Below are 10403 nucleotides of genomic sequence, written 5' to 3' on the forward strand. Positions count from 1 at the left end.
ATCCTCCCTCGATCATCGTTTTACACGAATTCGACACGAAACTTTCGTCTATTCTATTGCAACGAACGGATCGAGGAACGAGCGAGGAAATTGAATAACGGTGGAAGGAGATTCGCCTTCCCTTCTATTGGGTATCTTATCGTATAAGTAGTACGTTCGAATGGAGTGAAGAATTCTCTGTGGAAGAAATATAAAGGTAAAGGTAAAATTCTTTTCCTTTGTTTGCGTTCGTTGAAATTTTCGGAGAAAATATCGAAAAGACTTGTCAAAATTTTAGCAACGTAAAAACTGTAAGTCGATCGGATCATAGTATTTTCTTTTCTCTTCCTTTTTTATATATATCTTCTACATTTAATTAATCTCACTAATTCATCGCAAATTAATTTTCAAAATTTATTTCGACAAGAAATATTTACTCAACAGGTATTACACATGTAACTTTAATTACGCAACTTTTCCAATTTTTTTCCAATTCGTGTATATATTTCCAATTTAAAATGTTGGAAAGCGCGATTTATGAAAATCGAATCATTTGGTACAAAATAAAAAGAAAAAATAATAATAACATTTACATTCACGTAATTCCATTTTAAACGGAATATTTCCGGGCGTCGTCGAATAATAAAATTCCAGCTCGAAATTAAATTATCGAGCGTTGAAGTCGAAGGGAATATTAAAATAAACGGTTTCATCCTTTTACAGAGGAAAACTTTCAGAACTTTCTTATCCTTCGATGAATGAACATTATTCGATAGAATGACCTTGTGCTCCTCGTAATTTCTCGGTTCATCGGGCAACCGTCAATTTTATTCCCGAACATGATAAATGGAAGAGCTGTCAAACTTTTCGCTCAATCTTGACGTCTCCCTCCCTCCCTCCTCGCTCGTTGACGAAATGAACCGTAGAAGAGAAAGAAAAACTTCCTTTTCCACCATATTATTGATGAGAAACGCGAATTCTTCGTTCATTCGTGTTGTAAGATCAAAGATTCGCCACGGAAGAGGAACAAAGCTTTATTAACCGTTGGTGGAACGAAACGAACGCGAAAGGAAACGAAACGAAAAGAAACGGTTGGAATAAAAATACGGAGGTATAAATCTGGCCTGCTCGTAACTCACTCTTAATTCTACGATTTATTACGCAGAACCTTGTTTACAAAAGATTCGAGAAGTTGGCCGGGGAGAGTGAAGAAGAGTTACACTTTGGGTTGTAAAGTTTACGTGTATCCGGCGTTGTAAAGCAAGTATAAGCCGAAACTAAATGAAACTTCTCTCCACTTGATCCTTTAATTACAGGCATTTGTTATGCCGCGTAATAACGCTCGTAAAAAAAGAAGGATCGAAATAAAATCTTTCTGAAAAACGAACGAAGACGCGAAGCGCAAAAAAAAAGCGCGCCTCTTTCTTATTTTATTATACTTCGAAAGATCGAGTTAAAATGTTTCGAGATGTTTACGAGATTTTCAAATTTCCTTTTCCTCTCCCGACGAAATTCGTAATCTAACTTTGTTTTATCAGTTTCGAAGGTAGGTAGAGCTAGAGAAAAAGGTATTGAATGTTTTGAAAAAAATACAACGTGCATCTGATTCGTAAGTTCGTGGAATATTTTTAAAAGACCAATTTCAGATATTATACGATAGATACGAAAATTTCAATTCTATTATTCCCCATTGAAAAGAGTCATATATGGAATCTCTTAAAATAATTTTAACTAATGTAACCAAAAAGGAATTCTTTCCTCTCCGATTAAAATTTAAAATTTTACTTTTCGAAGATTCTGATAATATTAACCCTTTTACGAGCGATTTCTTCGTCAAAAATGCTCGAGAAAGAACGTCAGCCGTCGTGTTTACGCCTCACTGCAATCATGCTTTGACAGTGTTTATTGGAAAAAAAAAATTTCCTTAAAACAAGGTATTTATAACTTAACACATTTAATTACTTACTTTGGAACTCAAATAACAATAATTGTATGATAATAATAATGGTATCGCGTGAGAAACAAATGATAAAAACAAAAATATGCTACATTTCCAGAGAAAGATACTCGATGTACGATATAACTTCTAATCGCTCGTCGTATGTACAACATACGCGACATCTTCTGGAGAGCGACTTTAGTCGCCCGTAGCACTTCAGTGGCATCTTATGCAGACGCTATAACGTAATAACGAAACAGTTTCAATTCGAAAGATATATATATTTTTAAAAAAATTTTTCGATCCAATTATTCGAATGAAACTTTCATGAACTACAAGCATCTTCCTTCGAATATATTTTTCGCAAGAAAAAAACTGTATGATATATTTCCATCGATAAAAATTTCTCGCTAAAAGTGGTTCCTTTTATGGGAATAGGAAATTCGACGGCGAGATATAGAGGCGGGTGGCGTGTCGTTTGAAGTCGATATACTCGACGCGTGTGCATCGATTGACACACGCTCGCATACGAGAGAAGGGAAGGGAAGGGAAAGGAAGGAAGGGGAAGGGGTCTCTCTCTCTCTCGCGCGCGTCACTCGGGGACGCTCGTCATGAAATATTCAAGATACAAATGGCAACTCGAATCCGATCACGAGCACTTCGGTTAATAAGAAACTTTCTAAACTCTAATGCATTTAAATTGGCCCCGCCCCTTCCTCCTCTTCCCTTTCCAACATTCAATTACGCGCATTTTCTTCCTCGCCGAGGATCACTGCCTGTTGTACGTTTTTTTTTCTTTTTTATCGATCGATGGTAAGTCGAATTTTACAAGCGGTAAATTAATCATTTCTTCTCGATCGAGAACGATTGAATTTCTGTCGAGGTATTCAAGTTGTTGAAAATTTCTAATTCATTGCGAACGAGAATCGTACGACTGGCGAAGCTTCCGTTTATTTTGAGGAGATGCAACACGTGACAACAGAAGAATCATAGATATTTTTTCAAAAATTTACTGAACGATTAAATTTCACTGTACGATTTTTTGAAAAACTACGGAACTTCTATTTTCTACTTGGAATAATTTATGGATAACTGATAAACGATTGAGAATTGAAGCGCAAAGGAAGCACGATGAAAAGAATTAACTCCATCCAACCGTTTAACGAAGATACGTAGCAGAAGAAAGAAGCAACAGTAATCCATAAATAATTGCCTGCTCGATATACGCGGTCAAAAGTTAGGATTATAATCTCGAGGTTCCATTTTCGAGTAACGTTCATCTTTTGAACGAGTCATGTATTTCGAATCTTACTTTATCCCGTGCGATACATATCGGGCAGGATTTCCCTCGAAACGATTAAAAAAAGGAGAAAAGAAGACGAGGCGCCCGAGTTATTGCATTCCATTATATACACGTACGATCATCTTTCATCTCCTCGAATCCGACCAACGCGTTGACATTTATCAAAAAAAGCGATCTCCTCTACCGCTTTCGAAATGATTTCGAGATAAGATAAGATAAGATAAGAGCGTGACGTTTCTCGAAAACGTAAACGTCGAAAGGAATGGAATTTTCTCATAATAGAAAGAAAGATATATATATATATATAATATAGTTTTAGAGAAAGGGTCGGTATAAAGCCGTGCCACAATTATGTTCCATCAACGTCATAGCTGATAGGGTTTCGGGCAAGTCGGCGTAAAATTGAAATAGGGGTTGCTAACATTTGGGCCGAGGCTAGACGTACGTGCTCGCGCGCGTACGTAATGGGTTTAGAGACGGAGCGACCCTTATCTACCGAGCATACACAACGAAGATAACGAACTGGATATGCACTCGTGTAGTACTGAAGTAGGACCGCTTAAGTGTGCACCCTAGTTCGAGAGATGTAAAGGAGCAAGAAAGCAGTCGTATTTTTTTCTTTCTTTTTTTTTTTTTTTTTTAATAATAACTCGTGTTGCTTGTTTTGCTTCTCATAACAAAACGAGTATATAATATTTTGTTATAATTTAATTACTAAAATATTATATAACGTAATATAGATAATAATTCGATTTAATATTGCACACAAAATTTTAATTAATTTATTTACAGAAGTATAAACGAGCATAAAGAGAACCATTTTCTATATAAATAATCAAGAATAAAATACTTATGTAAGAAAGGAGTTCTGTGTTTCTAATAATAACAATTAAATAACTTTCTTTTCTTTTCCTTCTCACAATTACACATCTCAGATAAAACTCTATTATAATTCAACAAAATAATTATACATAATACAATATAAATTCATTTGCGTAAGGAGTACATCGAGCAAGGACTAAAAAGAAACATTTTTCCCGCAAATAATATCGAATATGGATTTTCCGCTCAGCAAACAATGAATAGTTTTAAATTTAAAAAAACATGCGAACAATAATCGATAATCAAGTAAGAATCGACAACCAACGACAGCTACCATTCGCGCGTACATTCGATGGAAATTAATTAATTTTTGCCCACCGCGTGTGCAAAATTTAACGGTTCGGAAACTGATCTCCGCTCCCCCCGTCTTTAAACGAACAAACGTAATCTCGGCATCCGTGTTATACACGGATGGAACAAGGTATATACGGGGTAATCTACTGATGTAGATGGATCGTTTTCGATTATTCCACGCGATGTATCCCGGCGGTCGTCTTTCGGACAAGGGCTGCGTTGGAATTTCTAGATAGCAGCAGTCGACTCTACGGTAAACCGATTCCGACACTTAAGCAATTAACTCGGGGCGTAGCCTCGTTTAACGAATACCATTTATCGCGATCCACCTGCCCCCTCTCCTCTCTCTTCCTCTTCGATCAATTTTCACGAATAGTTGGTCTTTTCTATTTCTTCGCGGTTATATAATTTTTTCACTGTTTTCGCTTTATACAACCGTAACCATAGCGTGTATACACGCTTTCTCGAGCGAACAGGCGGATAATGGATGGAAAGCAAGAATGAATTTTTTCCCCCTCGATTTCTCGCTTCCCATTTGCTTTACTCATTTTTCCCTTATCTCGCCCTCCCTTATCCTCCCGTTTTTATCTCTTCGCTTATCTCTCGCCTTCCACCACCACCGCCTCTTTAATTAATTCTCGCTTAATTTCTCGTTATTCGCCTGCTTTCTCGACAGAAGGATGGAAATATTTTTTCATTCTTCTCCTCCTCCTCTATTTCTTAATTCTATCTCGTGTTTATCGCGGAATTTGATCCACGATTTCTTTCTTTTCTGATCAACTTCTTCTTCTTTTCGAGATCGAGCAAGCACCAATATAACGTATTTACGTTGTTTCAGATCGAAAATACGAGTGATAATACGTTTTATCGAGAGGGTGAGTGGAAAGGAAGACAAAAGGTTGCGCGGGAAATCGAAAGCCGGGGAGACGTGACCGATTCGTGAATTTTCGAAGAAATTATTCATTCGTGGAAAAGATTCGAGAAAACTTAGCTGACTTATCCCATTTAATAATCCATCCATCCGTCTGCGTAGAATTTTCTAAAGAATGATCCTCCCCCCTCCAATTCGAAATACAAGCTTTCCACGCTCATATTTCCCCAGATGATTCTCGCTCTATTTAAACGCGCTGTTGTCCGCCCAACCGTGTCCAACTTTCGATCCCTCCATCCCCCCCCACCTCTCTTTCTCTTCTCTTCTCTGTCTTTAGAAAGGGTACGTTATTTTAGGCGTGAACATTCGATCCTTCCAATCGGTAATGGCGGCGCCCTAGTCCCAAGATGGCTCCCCTCGATCTCGAATTTTTCATCGTGGAAAGGCGTTGGAAGAAAATGAAAGGGATAGAAACGGGTTCCGTTTGGGATCGAATAAGAATACCACGAAAAACTGAATCGCTGGTGGAGCAAACTGTCCGTTTCCTGTTTAATCTCTCTTCCCCTTCCTTTCTCTCCGTCTCGCACACGTGTAACGTTCTCAATGTTTTTCGTGGAAATTTTGTGGAAAGCAGATATTAATAGGTGCGCGTGCGAAGGGAAATTTGGTGGATGTTTGGAATTAAGGATGATGAAATTTGGTTGGAAGCTTTCCTTTTTTTTTTTGAGGAGATGATGTACAAAATGTAGGAAATACTCGTGGATTTGTAGAGGGAATAGAGGGAAATAGAAAAATAACGAAATTGAAATTGGAAGGTTCTTAATTTGGGAAAAAAAATCGAATCGAAAAGCGTTTGACTTAATCCGTTTAACTTGAAGAGTTTAGGAAGATTGTGTGGCTGACAGTAAAAAGAGAGAATTAAATAGAAGTGGGTAAAATACGTGTTAATTGTATAATCGAATTGTGAGATGGAAACGTATTAAAACACGGTTCGATCAACGATTAATCGGACGTACGAGTGCTCGCGAGTGGAACGAGTCAACGATCTGTCGGACTTGGCTCGCTTTTCGATTCAATTTTCTTGGAAACGAATAAAGTGAACAAAGTGTCAAAGGAAAAAATTTTTATTCTTCTTCTTCTTCCCCTCGTATTCACATTTTCAATCGACCCCTCACACCACTCTTCGCAGTACTCTCTTCTCGCGCCGACAACGATGTGTCACTGTTTTTGAAATGCGTTCTATCCGTCGCAAGTCGCCTCTTCTTCCCCCCCTCCCAAGAAAAATCGTCTTATGCTATACCAAATATTCATTTCTGCGCATCTTTATTACGCCGATGTCGTCGTTTCGCGTCGAATTTATTTCAAATTTTACATTAATTCCACAAGTTGAGAACCGTTGCACGCAATTCAAATCGGACGTATCCGGCGCGATTAGTTTCAGCGGTAGAAAATACACGGCACGCGTTAACGCGTTCAACAATTCTCTCGATTAATTGGAGAGATCGAGGAAGCGAGAGCGTTTACTTATTTAAACACTCGAATGAGACGATAAGACGTTTGTCGTTTCACCACGCTATTATTATTCGAGCGTGAGCCGGTTGCTCGGAATAATGAGCGTGCCTATATAATCGTTCTTATCTGCACGCACTCACCACGTTCACAGAAGGAATCGCCGCAGGAGACAAATTATATATAAGTATGCAAATAAGTTCTTTCCCTTTTTTTTTCCAAATTTTAGATTCTATCGCATAAATTAGATACAATTATTTAAATCGAATAGATAGCGCTTATGTTTCTGCCAATTCTTTCCGCGTCTAGATCGGATTTTCGAGCGATTCCTTTAACTCATTTTCTCATCGAACTTTCTCGATGCACCTGAACGATCGTCTTCCAAATTAAAATTTCCAGCTTTAAATCTTTGTTAGGATTTTTTCCTTGTTTCGTAAGATACAATGTTCTCTCCCAGTGATGCGCAAACATTTCAATAGCTTCGACAGTCGATTTCCCGAGTTGGAATGCAAAAAGTAAACAGTAACGCGAACGATACTTCTCGCACGCAACGATGCTATCGCTCTAAACTATCGCATAGGACTGGAAACTGTTTAGAGCGCTCGTCGCGACTCTTCTTAAAAACAAAAGAACGTTCTTTCAGATGGCGCTACGAACGGTAAAGTAATTAGAATTCGGTTAGAAGTTACGATCATAGAAAGAAAGGGGAAGGAACTTATTTACTCACCTAACCTTCGATATACTATATTTTTTCACGTTTTTTTCTCTTCTTTGTATGAACACGTGTGAAAAAGTATTTCTATTTGATTGTTAAAGGATCGATGGAAATCGTCGCGGGAAAAATTTCTTTCTCGCGGAAAAAAAAAATTAATTGGAAAAAAATTGATATTACGCGTGATATTAGAAGAAATGAATTTAATATATGATTAATTTATGGGATTATTTATCTAAATGGAATATTCGAAAATGGATGGATGGATCCCGGATTCGGTAAAAGTTAATGCAAATTGTATGAACGGTCTTTGAGTACGGTCGAGGAGGATCAAAGGCAACGCACGTCCGCCTTTTCGGTAAAGTGAAATATCTGCGAGGCATACGAAATATATGTATTTTCTCTGTAAGGCATCCTTTCTTTCTCTCTTTTTTCCCTTTTTTTTTCTTTTTTTTTTTGTAACACGATCAAAAGCGAATATAGGATACATTACGCGCGAAAATATTCGAATAATTAATTCCTTTTTTTTTCTTTTTTTTTTTTTTTTTGAAAAGAAAAACGAAATATAAAATGAGCGTAAAGTCTCGAGTTTATAATTATAATATATTTATAATTATAATAACAGGGTTATAATTTTAACTTAGTAACTTCACTTGACATATTTCAGTTACGCGTTTCTGTTTTTGATAAAAATAGCGCGCAACAGCGTAGTTTTAAAAATCGAAAGACTACCTAAGTCTAAAAGTAGTTTCATGTTACTTGCAACGCGTTATTCTCTTGAATTTATTATATTTGATGAGAGATGCTACATTCTTCCCCGAAGATAGAAAATATTTTTGTAAAAATTTTCAATATCCATTTATGATTTTCAAATTAAATTTTGATTGGCAATAAAATTTTTTAACCTCGTTTAACTTTGCAAGTATAACAATTATTCCGTAAATTTAAACTCTTTCTATCGCACACGCATACACACACACATACACACATTATTTATTTTCATAAAAGAAAAAAAAATAAACTTTTACGTATTTCAAAATTCTTTTCCATCGCTAAAGTGATAAAAATTTCAGGCTCGAGCCGTGACTTTTCAAGAAAAGGATATTCGAAGAAAAAGGATTCGAATCTATCGAGAAGACATCTTTTCGTCGAATTTTATTTTTTAAGACCGAAGAGAATTTTTAAAAAAAAAAAAAAAAAAAGAAAAAAAGGGTGCAAAACCGAGTGGCCGCGGGTTATCCCTATAATCCGCGATTAATTAAGGAGGGGGGATGTAAAAAATGGCGGGAGTAGTAAGTAGTAGTGGTAATGCAGGAAAGTACATTAGGTCGACAGTTTTCTGTACGGTTTTAATAGAGTGCGCTAATTAGAAACCGGATTGCATTACTTTAAATTACAGCGAAACGCGTTGAGAATGGGACGAGTGCGGCGGTCAAGCCAATTAACCCGAGTCTCTCGATAATTACGAGCCACCGACGACCGGCCAGTCGCTTCATTTAAGCCGGCCGCACGGTCAATCATCGGTCCCCGCTTCCAGGAATTCAACGACTTTTCTAATTACGCGTATATATTCCCCTGTGGGTCTCGTAATTTCCAAAATTACACGGCCCGCTCCTGGAAACTCGTGCCCAATCTGTAACTTTCCAAAGAAATCGGTCGACGATTATCTAGTTATTAAAGCGTTTGTTTGCAAAGGTGAGGGAAAGGGAGAAGTAATATCTTATTCGCGATTTGGAATTATTTTCAGGGATCTTGAACTTCTCTTCGATTAGAAATTTATTCTATGCTTTAATTGGTGATGTAATTTGTAATTCTATTTTTTATAAAAAAAAAAGAAGAAAAAAATAAGAGAGTTTACTTACATATTATTCTAGGATTTCTGGCGATCTGATATTCTGTGTTCACGTCAGTGGAGCCCTCTACTTATCCACGCTTACCTCCAATAATTTGGTATTCTGATTTAATATGAATCGTAAATACACCCAACGCTTTCCGTGTTCATCCAATTTATTTCTGTGAGAACAAAAAGACAAGGGAATTTACTTAGGAATTGATTTTAGAACATTTGACGATCCGATATTCTATATATAGCTCAGTGACGCTCTTTGCTTATCTTTTCCTCATCAATAATTTAATAATTTGATAATTCTAATAAATAGCTAAAACTGCTAGAATCTCTGATATTCTATGTTCGTATGTTCTACGTCAGTGCCGCCCTCTACTATTCCGATTTGATATAATAAATACTTTCTGTGTACATCCAATTCTATTTTTGAATTGTAAATAAACAATTTACAAAAAAAATAAGAAAATTTATTCAGAATCTCTAATATTTTATGCTTATATTCTAATCTACTATGAATCAAAAATCATTTTCCGAACTTATTCTAACCTAATAATGCAAATCAATTCGAGAAATTGCTTTCCATATTATCATCTACGAATAAACATTACCTGATAACTCAATGGAATCTTCGACCCTTCGATATAATGCTAAGAGACATTCCAGTGTCCAAGTACGTAGGCAAATTCAAACGTCGAACATGGAAGGAATATTTGCACGTCTCCCATTTCGAAACACTTCCGTATAATTGCGTCGCGTGCGATCGACGCGCGAAACGTGCAAATACGTTGGAAAGAGGCTACTCCGCAAGAGTTCTTCTTCCCCCTCTCTCGTTTATCCTGACGCGAGTCGAGTAATGTGAAACCTCCTTAAAGAGGAGACGCGCGTTCAAACGAATATATGTATAGTTTCTTCTTTGGTAGCTTTGTCGCTAATTCGTATGAATGTAAATATGTATACTCGATAATTATATCGAGTATATACAAAAGCTCTTTGTTTATCAAACTTTTAAAGAGAATCAGTTTTTATCTTCCATAAATTAGAATCGTATCGAATTCACAACACAATATA

General features: G+C 36.7%; 1 long non-coding RNA gene across 1 annotated transcript; it reads right to left on the bottom strand.

The window, feature by feature from the left end:
* Positions 1-6376: 6376 nt before the first annotated feature.
* LOC108003246 (uncharacterized) lies at positions 6377-10242 on the bottom strand. The gene is made up of 3 exons (XR_001767004.3): positions 9944-10242; positions 9352-9502; positions 6377-9128 (listed from the first exon to the last, which is right to left on the bottom strand). It is a non-coding gene; the product is annotated as an uncharacterized LOC108003246 (long non-coding RNA).
* Between the last annotated feature and the right edge of the window lie 161 nt (positions 10243-10403).

Source organism: Apis cerana, linkage group LG6, assembly GCF_029169275.1.
Source record: "Apis cerana isolate GH-2021 linkage group LG6, AcerK_1.0, whole genome shotgun sequence".
NCBI lineage: Eukaryota > Metazoa > Arthropoda > Insecta > Hymenoptera > Apidae > Apis > Apis cerana.